The 12,587-nt window shown below is 41.9% G+C and overlaps 1 protein-coding gene and 1 long non-coding RNA gene across 15 annotated transcripts in view; one reads left to right on the top strand and one right to left on the bottom strand.

Annotated features, from left to right (window-relative positions):
• Positions 1 to 6,468, bottom strand: part of LOC104141137 (uncharacterized) — a 31,659-nt gene extending 25,191 nt beyond the window's left edge. For all 5 annotated transcript variants that reach the window (XR_011137693.1, XR_011137692.1, XR_011137690.1 and 2 more), the window contains exons 1-2: positions 6,352 to 6,468; positions 4,625 to 4,768 (exon numbers count right to left, since the gene is read on the bottom strand). This is a non-coding gene — a long non-coding RNA (uncharacterized lncRNA). The remainder of the gene's footprint in view (positions 1 to 4,624; positions 4,769 to 6,351) is intronic.
• Positions 5,635 to 12,587, top strand: part of LOC104141138 (polycomb group RING finger protein 3) — a 52,867-nt gene continuing 45,914 nt past the window's right edge. For 2 of the 10 annotated variants that reach the window (XM_068927030.1, XM_068927036.1), the window contains exon 1: positions 5,644 to 6,044. The gene's annotated coding sequence lies outside the window, so the exon portion shown is untranslated. Of the gene's footprint in view, positions 6,045 to 6,314; positions 6,650 to 12,587 lie in introns of those variants that run through there. The other 8 variants (XM_068927029.1, XM_068927031.1, XM_068927033.1 and 5 more) reach the window with 8 other exon arrangements.

Here is a 12,587-nt window from a genome sequence, read left to right as displayed (position 1 = left end):
CAGATTAATTTTTTGCTGCCCAATCAGGCAGTTTCTAGTTGAGCATGTTAAGTTTACTTGAAAATTGCTTCCCCAAGTTTTAAAACCCCTACCTTTCTTTATAATTGTTAATATACTAAAACTACTAATTTGAAATTCCCACACTAGTGAAATCTTGGATTTCTTTTAGTAGAGGTTAGATGCCAGCTTGATTCTTAGGAGCATCTTCTCAGCCAACATCCTCTTTCAAGTGTGCATTAGCTATTGTCAGGATAAAATCCTTCCTCTAAACATCTCTGGTAACTGTGTATTTGTTGCTTGCAACTGTTGCTTCTCTGAACCACTCTATTCTTAAGAAGATTACAACAGCATCCATTCACATTAGTTTGTCAGTCCTGCAAACTGGCTTCACTAGTCTATTAAAACCGTTCTGAAAGCTAACGCAAGAGGCAATGGGCACAACTTAAATACAGAAAGTTCCACGTAAACATAAGAAAAAAGCTTTAACTGTGAGAGTGGCTGACTGCTAGGACAGGTTGTTCAGACAGGTTATGGAGTCACCATCCCTGAAGCTATTCAAAACCCAACTGGACATAGCCTTGAGCAACATGCTGTAGCTGCCCCTGCTTTGAACAGGTAGGCTGGACTAGCCAATCTCTAGAGGTCCCTGTCAGCCCAAACCATTCTGTGATTCTGCAGTAAAATGCTGTGCACGCTCTCTTTATTGCTAACAGGTTTCTCCAGTCCTCAGCACGAGAACGTAAGCTGATGAGAATGGATGCACCACAGAGATGGTGAAAAATGTCAGTGCTATCTTCCCCAGTTTTTAAAAATTGTGATTCCACCTCGAAAAAATTCATGACTACTGGCTTAATGCTAGAACAGCACTTTTACAGATCTGATGTTATTAAAAGACTTAAAGTGTAATGAGATTTTTCTAAGCATTTCTTTAAATCTATATGACCTACAAGTTTGTAAAATAAAGCTGGATATTCTTGCAAGTGCAGCTCTCTCCAGGAACGGGGAGTCTACACAAAATGTTTGCTAACACGGCAAAAGATGGTGATGAGCAATGTTATTATACTCTTGATGTTTCAGAGCAGGCTACTGCAATGCAATGCAAACCAGCAATATAAATGCATTTGAGGGGAATGTCTACATTACAGTGGGCAGATACTCACAGAAGAAACCTGATAATGTAAGAGGAAAAAGTATAAAAGAGGAGATGTCCAAATATTGGACAAATATTGGATTTGGCTTACACATACACGTGTGTGTTTGTGTGTATATATATGTATGTGTATATATATATATATGTTCACAGACATATGTATGTACACACACACACACACACACACACACACGTGAATGTATACTTTGTATGTTCTGAAGTGAGGCTACTGTGTTGCTAAAGCCTAACTCTTTTAGGTAATTCCCCTATGAATAAGTTAGCCAAATACTTAGCGCATGGTGCAACTGGCGAACGTTTGGGTTCTTTGGATTCAGGCTGTTGGATATTCAGAATATAGCTCTAGCTTTTCGGTCGCTAGTACAGTGTTTTGCTTGTTGACCACCAATTGGCCTTGAATGAAGAAATCTAAGTGAATTCAGTACTGACTCAAGCTTTATGACTGGGAAAGACTGAGTCTGAAAGCGGGTGATCAGAAATACTCTGAGCTGTCAATTGCAGCCAACAGTTGAGCACTCACAGTGCCAGTAACTGGTGAGGGTCCGCAGGGCGTTGATAGCAGCCAAGATGTAAGGTGAAGGCTAGCAAAAGCAGCTAACCATTTATTGATAAAGTTTACTCATCTAGATCAGCCTGTTCACACAGGATCTAAAAGGCATGATCTTTCTGAGCAGATTGAGAAAGATGTTCTGTCTTCCCAGGATGATTTAACCATTTTAGATACTCTTTTTTCCATAAGCTTGAATTTTGATGGACTATTTTGGTTTCTGTGCTTGACGGTTAATCACAGAATTACAGAAACACTCTGGTGGGAAGGGACTTTCAGAGGTCTCCAGTACAACTTCCTCAAAGCAGGGCTTTGTCTAGTTTGGTCTTGAGTACCTCCACTAATGCACAGTGCACAGCCTCTCTGGGAAACCTCTTCTAATGCTAAATTATCTTCATAGTGATTTTTCCCCCTCTTTACGTCCAGTCAGAACATCCTTTCATTCTATTTACGACTACTGTCTCTGATTCTCCTGCCATTTGCCTCAATAGACAGTCTAGCTCTGTTTTTTAGGTAACCCCATTGTAGCTGTTGAAAGTTGCTATTAGGTCCTCCTGAAGCCATCTCTTCTTCAGGCTGAGCAAGCCCTAATCCCTCAGCTTCCCCTCACAGGGCATGTTCTCCAGCAATTTTGCCATGTTGGTGGCCTCTGTACTCAAGTTTATGAACATCTTTCTTGTATTGGTATGTGGATGCACTACATAGATACATTCTAACAGCTGCTGAATAAAGGGGAACAATCACATTCCTCAGGGTACTGGCCTGTTAATAAATCCCAAGATGCTGTTAGCGTCATCACTGAAGTTCTGACTTACAGTTAGTCTCCTGTCCCCCAGAACTGGCAAGGCCTTTTCAGCAGAGCTGTTCTCCAGACAGTCTGTCAGATCTGAGTCTGTACCTCTGCAGGGATTTAGTCTGTTCCAGGTGCCAGACTTTGTACTTGTTGAATTTTATAAGGTTCCTGTTGGTCCATTCCTCTAGCCTTTCTAGGTTCTTCTGAATGACAGCCCTGCCCTCAAGCATATTGACTGCACCCCCAGCGTGGTGTTGTCCACAGTCTTGACTAGGTACGTTATGTCTCCTTGTCCAAGTCATTAATAAAGATATTAAACTGGTCCCAGGATAAGCCCCCAAAAAACTTCACCTGCCACTGGTATCCAGGTAGAATACAACCGGTTAACTACTACCCTTTGAGACTGGCAATCCAGCCAATATTTCACCCATCTAATATTTCATCCATCCAGGCCCTAACATCCTAGGTCAAGAATATTGTGGGAGATTGTATCAAAAGCCTTGCTAAAATCAAGGTACAGAACATTCACTGCTCTCCTGCATCCACAAAACCAGCCATTTCATCACAGGAGAGAATCAGGACAGTCCACCATGATTTACCCTTGGTAAGTCATGTTCTTCTCTTTCATGTGTTCAGAAATGGCACAGATGCACTCGCTCCATGATTCTCTTATGGATGCAAGTGAGGTTGACCAGCCTGCAGTTCCCTGAATTGTCTTTATTTCCTTTTCTAAAGATAGGTGAAACATTTGTCTCTCTCCGGTAGTTGGGAACCTCCTCTGGTCTCCATGATCTTGCAAAGATGATAGTGAGTGGCCTTTCAGTGATATCAGTCAGCTCTTTCAGCCTACTCAGAGGCAACCAGCCTAAATTGCATAGACTTGCATGGGACTCATACAGCTAATTTATTTTGGATAGGATCTGAGCAGCTACTGCATAAATTCATTCCCAGCTTTGGCTGTATGTAAACATTGTGCCTCCCAAAGTTAGTTACGTTCAGTCTTAAACTAGAATCCTTTTCTCATAATTTGCCTGTGTTGTGCTTTAGTACTGATCATGAAAACATTCTATTTTGTTGGGTTTTTGGCCATTTCCTTGCCTACACAATTATTGTTAATGTGCTATTGCTGACTAATACCTTATCACTGTCACAAAGGAGTCCCAAATGAGATGACTAACTTCTTTCACCTGAAATGTTTTTCCTGTCATGAGGTCTGACATAGATTCTCTTATACGGATTATCTTTTAACCAGAAAAATCACATACCTCCAAAAGCTGGAGATTCCGTTGGTTTCTAATTGCTTTTATCAGTTTACCTGGGTTTATAGTATGCTTTTTTTTTTTTTGGTGTGGAAACTGTGAGAACTGAGGTATATAGAGCTGATAGAAAAAAATCCTTTAAACGCTGATTCTAGTTCCACCAGTGTGGTTCTCTCAACTTCGTGTTTTAGTTTGACCATAGTATTACTGCCATAAGGCTAACAAGAAGTTATACTTACCTCCTAGTCCCAAGTCCAAACAAGCATTTACATCTATTAATTTATGCTGTTAGACACTGTAGCTACTGACTAAGCCTAGCTTTCAGAAATATCATGTATTAGCTAACATATTCGTATATGGCATTGCCAAAGGCATCAGAACTGATATTAAGCAGAGAAGTTCAAAAAGAGAACAAAGCATGGCCTCACTTCTTTGAGGGTCAGAACAGTCTTGTCATCAAGAGCATTTTAAGGAAAATTAATTGCCTGCGGAGACATGGCTATGTGATCTTGCTCCAAGCACCATCTTCTAAAAAATATTTATCAAGAAAAAAAAAAGAAACCTGTCGACTCTGGCCTTTGTAGTTTTCCAAATCTGCAGTGTTTGGCTCTAGAAAAACTGGCAACAGGAAAAGCAGTTTATAATTAGTGTCCAGTTTATAAGTTCACTCACATTTTTATAGTTTGTTACTTTTGCTTTTGGCTACTTGGACCCTACCTCCAGGAAGGAGGCAGCAGGCCCCTATTACCATCTATCACATTACCTCTGTGAGGGTTTGTGCAAAGTCATCTGTGCTTTAACTGGGAAGAGAATTTAAATTTCCAAGGGAGAAGATGTGCCTGCTTGGCCACACTAACCTTGAAGCTAAACAGAGCAAGTCTGTAGTGCTCCCACGTGGTCTGTCAGCACAGGTGTCGCTTGGGATAACAGTGCCTGGAGCTGAGCGGCGCGGACCCTGAAGCCTTGATACACATCTAAGGCTGGGCAGATTGTTGGACAAGCTGGAAAACATAGTCAAGGCTTCTGCTATGTGAGATAGTCTGTTTCTAGTTAATTTCTTAGGCAAGCTGGGAGAGCATATTGCAGCTTGGTCTTGTTGGGAGAAAGAGGAAAATGTGCAGGTAGGTAAACAGACCTCATACTGCAGGTATGCATGATAGGGATAGTAAAGCTCACTTCAGTGCCTTAAATTTTCAACAGGTTAATTTCTGAGTACTTCTCTTTGCAACTTTGGTGTTCAGCCACGCGGAATGAGGTCGAATTTGGCATGGGCTTCATAAACTTGCCGCGTGCTCTTTGACCTACACATCTGAGACTTCATACCTTTTGGCTTTCAGGAAGACCAGACCTTCCTAACTTCATCAACTGGAGCCTGTGGCTTGCAGCTTGCCGCTGCACTGCGTGTCCTGACACCAGCACTCCCAGCTCCTATCCTGAGTTTCATCACTGACTGGTTAAAATGACACCCCCATGCTTCTGCAGAAAACCTCGAACTATTAAATAGCTTTAAGCCCTGGCATCTGAAGGAACGGCAGAAGGCAAAGCACCCTGGCCAGCCTCATTTCCCAAGGAACTGGAATTCATTTGTCAAGCCTGGGCTCCCGAGCACTCTCCCCCGGGCCCCTCGGGCCGTGGCAGGGGGCCGGTGGCCTTGGCACGGCGCCCCCGGGCCCTGCCCGCCGTGCGGGGGGGAGGCAGGAGGCAGGGCGCCGAGCCCCCCCTTCCCCCCCACCTCAGAGCTCCCCTCAGGACCAACGGCCGCGGACAGCCCCGCCCGCCGGCCCGCGCGTGACGCCGCGGGGGGCGGGGAGCGGCCGGGGGGCCGGCCCAGCTCCTCGGGGAGGGGGGGGGGGGCCGCCAGCGCCGTGCCCGGGTGAGCGCTGCCTGCGCATGCGCCGGTAGCGCGGCGCCCCCGCTCGGCTCCGCTCGGGCTGCACTCGGCTATTTCCGCCTCTTTGTTTTAAACTCAGGGCCGAGCCTTTTAATTTTATTCCCCCCCCTTTTTTATTTTTTTTTGAGGGGGGGGGAGGGGAAGAAGGGCCGGTATTTCCCCTACCCTCTCTTTGCCTGCCTCTCTTCTTGTTTTTATTTAATTTTATTTTTTATTTTTTATTTTTCTTTCACGGCGGGCAAGGCGGAGAAGGGAGGAGAAGCAGGCTCGGTGACGGGTCGGATAGGCGAGCAGCCCGGCGCCGCACCGGCCCCGGCCGCGGGGGGGGGAAGCGGCCCCCTCCCCCGCGCCAACGGTCACGGCGCCGCCCCTCCTCCCGCCGACAGGTCAGCTGGGGCCGGGAGCGGGGGGGGAAGGCGCCGGAGCGGGGGGGAGGGGGGCAGGGGCGGCCGCGGGGCCTGCCGCCCTCGGTGCGGGGCCTCGGGGGGGGGGCGCCCCTGCCCCGGGGTGCGCGGCTGCGCATGGACTGGGGGAGGGGGGAGCCCCCCCCCCGAGGGGGGGAGGGGGCGCTTTCTCCCCCCCGGGGACTGGGAGTCCGCCGTCGGCCTGGGGCGTTTGGGTGCGGGGCCCGGCACCCTCGGCTGTGGGGGAGGCGCGTGTCTGCGTGTGTCTGGGCGGCGGGGGTGGAAATACCTGTGCTCAGGCCGGAGGAGAGCAGCGCAGCGGGGGCGCATCCGCGCCTGGGCGGCCTCCGCTGTGGAGGTATGCAGCCTCAGAGCTGGCACTCGGAGTGGCACTTCTTCTTCTTTTTTTTTTTTGTTGTTGTTTTGTTTTTTTTGGGGGGGGGGGCGGAGGGTGGGGGGAGGCGTTTCCCAATTCGAGGTGTTTCCTCGACTGCTCGACTTTGTTAGTGAATTGCAGTGCTGTGGCGCCTGGTCCCCGAAGTTGAGTCTTTAGTCCACAAGTGGCTGGTGCTACTTCGGAATGTCCTGTGAGTAAACTTGAGCGTGTCCTCGAAACAGTGAGGCTCAAAAAAGGTTTGGGGCCGTGGTTTGTGGAGTACTTGGGTTTTCTTTTGTTGTTTCAGCTGCGTTTCTTCTTGGAAGTGTCACATACCTATTGCTCTGTGCATGCTCTTGCCTCACCTCAGTTTAGCCATTTTCTGCCCTCTGCATATGAGGTACGGGTGCTGGAGAAGCCAGTATTTAGAAATTCCGTTTGATTACCTGTATGTGCTGTGGAAGGTTCCTTTGGAAGTGCTTTGCGTGGTATTTTTTGAAATAGCCCTACGTAACTGTCATGCGGTGTTTCACAGAAGAGTTAAAACTGTGGATGAAAAGGTTTGAATTTAAAAAAAAAAAAAGTTGGAATGCTCCTTAAACATAAGGTTCCTCTTAACTTTTCCATCCCGTTTATGTATCTACTGTTGTGAATTGGTTTTCACTGTAAAGCCTGAACAATTAGGCATATGTTAAATAATGTTATTGTAGGTTTTCTTGCTGCTAGATAGTGTGCATTTTCCACTGATTATTGTTAGGTAGGCTGCTTGTGAAGTTTAAATTCTTCATTCTACTGGCGGGTCTGATAAGAATTTGTAGTGTAACACTTTTTTATGAGACCCTGTGTCTCATAAAAGCTGTTTTGCAATTCATGAGACTCCCTGACAGATGACAAGATGAACAGAAATAAAAGCTTATACCTTTCCAATAGCTTTATTATTTCGATTTAAGTTGTCCTTGTAGATATTTTGTAATGTGTTTAAGAGAATACAGAACCTGGGCAGAACTTGAGATACTTAGTGTCATCATATATGATTAATCACAGGAAGGTCAGGCATTTTTTTCTAAAGAGATGTATTGGAGTGCTAAAACAGAAAGCATGGGAAGATTTAAATTTTTAAAGCATATTTAAGCCATTATTTGAGGGAAATCCGTTTAATTTTTTACGTGGGTTGAGCTAGCCAGTGTAATCTTGGCGGCTCTGCTTTCACCATTGGAAAATCAAGGCTAGACGTGTGAAATATTGTGTTAACTTAACAGTTGACATAGCTTTTGTAACAAAGCTAAGATAATACTAATGCCTAGAATGACAGAAGTTAAATATCTTACTATGAAAGACTTCTGCTACTAGAGGACTGTAAAGCAGAGTTTCTGGTTGCTGTGGTTGCCCGTCCTGCTCTTAATTCTCCTGGCTACGTATGTGCTTGAGGGGAGGTCACCTCAGCTTTATATTTCAGATAGGTAATCTTTCTTGTTAAGAAGAGTTCTACGTTTGTTTTAATAACTTCCACTTCCATTTTCCCCAATGACTCTTCAATCTAGGTCGCCTTTTTAGCGTTTGTCTTTAAGCATACAGATACACACACAAAAATTGGGAAGGTTCATGATCCCTCAGGACTGAAATAATTCCAGATCAAAATACTGAACTCTTCAGGAAACTCTGAAAGGAAATGTATTAAAAGCATTTCCTCTGAAATGCTTAAGCTAGATAAGACCTGCAGAGTGGCCAAAGACGTATTTTGAAAAGCCTATATGTTGACAGTGTTTCACTTTTCAGCTACTCTCTTAAGAGATGGTATGGTCTTATAAGAAAAAGTAATAAGACCTTGTAAGAATAAGAATGTAGGACGTTCTTTTATGTGCATGTAATAAATATTTACTCCATTTTTTTTAATTGTTGGAACTGTTGTCTGATTGATACACAGTCTGCAGCGGAGATAATAAATGGAAGGTGGAAAAATTGTCGATAATAAGCTGGTATCAATAACAGTGTTTAGAGGTGCAATATTTTTAAGACTGTCATTGTTTCCTGAGTGTTTAATAGCATTTTTATCATTGCTAGTAAAAATGTTTGATAATAGTTATAACCGTTCCATTTTGCTGGGGGAGGTATGCTGTTAGGTGTAAAGGAAATCCCGAGAAAACACGCTCGGGACAGTTTGACTTGAGTAAGTCAAAAGCTAGGAAGATGCTGTCAACGTCCGCAATCTGTTACTCTGTACAAGACTTCTTTTGAAGCTGTAAATTTATTATTTCATATTGCTCACATATTCCTTTTTATAAACTCAGGCTTACTCTATTAAACTTTAAGTTTGCTTGCTACTACAGAGTAGTAAGTGCAGTAAAAGGGAGGAGAGCAAGGAATTGTTCTGTGTTAAAAGTAATCCTTACTATTGTGATATGTACCATTGTGTTTTGTTGCTGATTGAAGAGACTAAGTTTGCTCTATAACGTACTTGTCAGTGGCAGGGGAAAAGTTGATGCTCTTCTTTGCTTTAAATTTTCTCAAGTTAACTTTTTCAGTCTTTAAGTCAACAGAGTTACTGTGACTTGACTGGTAGTACCATTTTCCCTTCTCTCCCTCCCCCATTTTTTTGTTTACCAGAAAGAACCCTTTAAAGTGAAAACAGAGTTCGTTCGGAGGGAAGTTATCAGCCTGAGAGATGTATTACTTAAAATAGTATCCATCCTTTTACTAAGAGAAATTAGAAAGATTTATTTTTTGAACTTTAGTCATTCCATGTTGTCCAGAAAACCTAACCAAGTCTTTATTTTTTCCTATATTTAGTATGAAAGATTAATAAAAAAAAACTTGTACAAGAATTAAATCAGTTTTAACAGCAGTACATGTAAGGCCAGCAGCATGAAAAGTGAACTTTGGGAAAGTTGTGCCTGTCCAGCTTCAGTAAAATTTGTTGACGCTATAACGTGTCTGCTTGTGTTTGTATAGCCACTTCGCCTCTAAAATGCGTCTGTTGCAGAGAACTTGATTTTTTGAAACCTGTCTGGAACAGTAAGACCTCATGATCTGTCAGGAAACCAAACTTGATATTTGAAGCACTTGGCAGTAAGGCAGCTGTTGTTCTGGAGGTGATTCTCTTTTTTCATGAACGTATTCTGTAGCATATTATGTCTAGGTGGTGCTTAGTTGGTAAAAGTGAATTTGCTAGAAGCAGTTTACTTAGAAATGCTATGTTACTGTATTAGGTATTAGATATATTACTCTGTTAGATATTCAGCTTTTGCAACTGAATAGTTATCATTTGAGACTTCTTTTCAAAATGTAAAAAAGGTTAAAAATTTTCTTTCTCATATTTCAGTTCTGAATCATTTTTTGACATAGGAACTTCACTTTTCTTCCCTTATCCCTGTGTTTTCTATAAAAATCGATGGCTGAATAGAGGAGAGACCTAAATAAATGTTCAACTGTTGGACAAAGTATGGTGAGCTCAAGAGTTTTATGTGTTCCTTGTGCTGAAAGATGACTAGTCAAAGAGTAATGACTGCCTTTTTGTTCAAGTTGCAGTTAACAGCGATGGGGTCGGAGGAAAGTGCTTAGAGGATGTGAGTGAGACCTGGAGATACTGTAGGTGCATGTGTTGGCATTATTATAGTGCAGGGTAAGATCATGAGGAAGAGATACACACAAATACAAAGTAAACTGGGGTTTTGTAGGTCTGCTGCTTTGGGAACAAATTATTTAAACTAACTCTACCTTTATTTTTTCATTTCTGTGCGAAGTGATAAGGGATTTTATCAAATCCCCATAGACATACATTACTATTAACAGATAACTGTGTTGTGTGCTGACCTTGTGTTAGACAATAACTTAAAACATTAACAGCATTAAAACAATTGTTTTTTGGTAGCAATAACTGTCCTTATTGTTTGAAACTGAGGATATATTTGCTTTGTGAATAATAATTTTATTTTGATTAAGGTGGGAAACGTTCTGTGTATGTTTTGTGTGAATGGGAATATGTGCTATGCAGTATTTGCTTAATTAAAAGAACAAAGTCAATTTTTCAAGTTGGCAGAACGAATATCATGTAACTGCTGACTTGTAAATGGGTATCTAGTCAAGTGTTTCAGTTTTACTTACGAACTGTTCTTCAACCTTCTGCATAACCAGACAGTGTGTGACATTATCTTCAGTAGATTATATATTCATTGTGATACTGCTGGATATACTGCAAATCTTGTGTGAATTGTGGCTGACGTTGTGACTGAATGTTTTAAAAGATCACCAGACCATAGGTTGTCTCTGCTTCTTCTCATGTCACGTGCATGCAAACGTCAATATAAAACTGTAACCGTATATGTAAAAATACATGAGTGTGGCCAGTGTGATGTTTGCTGATTTTCATGTAATATGTTCTTCTGTACAGTTTCTTTTTCCCCCCACTTTGTCAGTTGAACAAGCTGAAAAGTACAGTACGGGTGTCGAACTTAAATATTCTTTATGAAGAACTGGCTCATGTGTAGATGGTGTTTCCTGGTGTATGTGAACCATTTATTAATTTAAGTACACGGATGAACATCATGGAATCTGTGAGTCAGCTGGTTACTTAGTTCAAATGTATTGCCCAATTTATTCTAACTTACTAGGCAGAGAAACACACTGGAAAAGTGTTTATTATACCAAATTTGTTTGTTGTACTTAACAGTGACTATCAATAGCCTTTATTGAGGAATGGGAATTCTTTAACTTAATGGCATGCCATGCCATTGTTTATTTAGAATGACTTTACCCAAAAAACATTTGGGCACAGAGACCTTTAGAAGTCAACGCTGTATTCTTAGAGTTAAGGTCAAAATGAACTGAGGTCTTGTATTATCTCCTGTGTTTCGAATGATTATCCTCCATAGAATTGCCCTGGTAATAGTAACTGGTTTTTGTTTTGTTTATATTTTTTGCCTACAATATAATATGTGCTTTAGATGCAAGGAACCTTATCTTCATTTGAGGATTCGAAAGAGGCAAGATCTAAGGGAATTCTTCTACATGTGCTCCTTGCACTCGGGCCCCCTGCCTGAGTTGCAGTGCTACAGCTTTAGCATTACTAGGTGATTGTTTGCTGATTTCCACATTTTTTTCCCTGCATACAATTTTTCAAGCTAAAATGAATCTTTTTAAGGGAAAAGCAAGCATAATACCACCATTTGTTAAATATTCACCTATAAATTCTTATCCCCAAGTGCAAACTGCTTTTTGCCCTATGTCAAGGGCAAAAGGAAAAGTTCTCTCTTGTATTGGAGTGGGAATGTGTAGTCAAAAATTATGAATTATGAATAAAAATCATCGGGTTTAGAGAAAAACATTTACTCTATTTTAGAAACAAAGTGTGGATTTATATCGCTTGTTGAATGACTTGCATAAGTAAATGGCCTTTTACTGTACCAGTTCCTTAAGATTGATTGCAAAGTCACCTTCCTTCTTAAATTGGTTTATGCTTTAAAATCATATTTTTATATTGGTCTTCCGCAAGATGATTATTAATTTACAGGTGTTTGGTTCAAAAAAAAAAAAAAAAGGCATAAGAAAGTACTTCGATCTAGTCTCTAGTTCTCGGCCAGATCCTCCCAACATCTTCCTCTTCCTTTCCCCGCCACCTCCCAGTAATCCACATAAGCGTTTTCCTTCTCATCTCTGTTTTATTAATAAAAGTTTTGGATTTGCCAAGTTGACATTGCTTTGCATGGAATCTGTACTTTTAAAGTCTGATGGTTATTGCTACAATCTCCATCTTTACCTGCAGTACAATCCAGCCCAGTTGAAATACTGTTGGAACTGCTTATTTTGCCAAAAATTTGCATCTAAGTATTGCTGAACAGGAACAGTTTCACCGAAAGGTGCTTTTTAACAACATTTATCTTTGTTAATAATACTGTCATGCTTGGTGGCACCAAATTAAGTTTTTTATATGGATACCAATTTATTAATCTTGTGCTTGATCGATCTTGACTGTCCACAATGAGGTAAAAATCACTCCTGTGATCAAATTGTTGCATAATAATTTCATAGGATACTCTGTTTAGCTTCATTCAAGCTGCTTGTCTTGGCAGTTGCCCACAAGAATAGTATTCTGGATCCATATAGATTTATTTCTGAGGTAGCCTGGTGCCTGACCAGGTAAAAAGGCTTCTGAC

This window comes from Struthio camelus, chromosome Z, assembly GCF_040807025.1.
Source record: "Struthio camelus isolate bStrCam1 chromosome Z, bStrCam1.hap1, whole genome shotgun sequence".
Taxonomy (NCBI): Eukaryota; Metazoa; Chordata; class Aves; order Struthioniformes; family Struthionidae; genus Struthio; species Struthio camelus.
The sequence above is the reverse complement of the archived record's forward strand: the minus strand, read 5'-3'. Positions and strand labels throughout refer to the sequence as shown.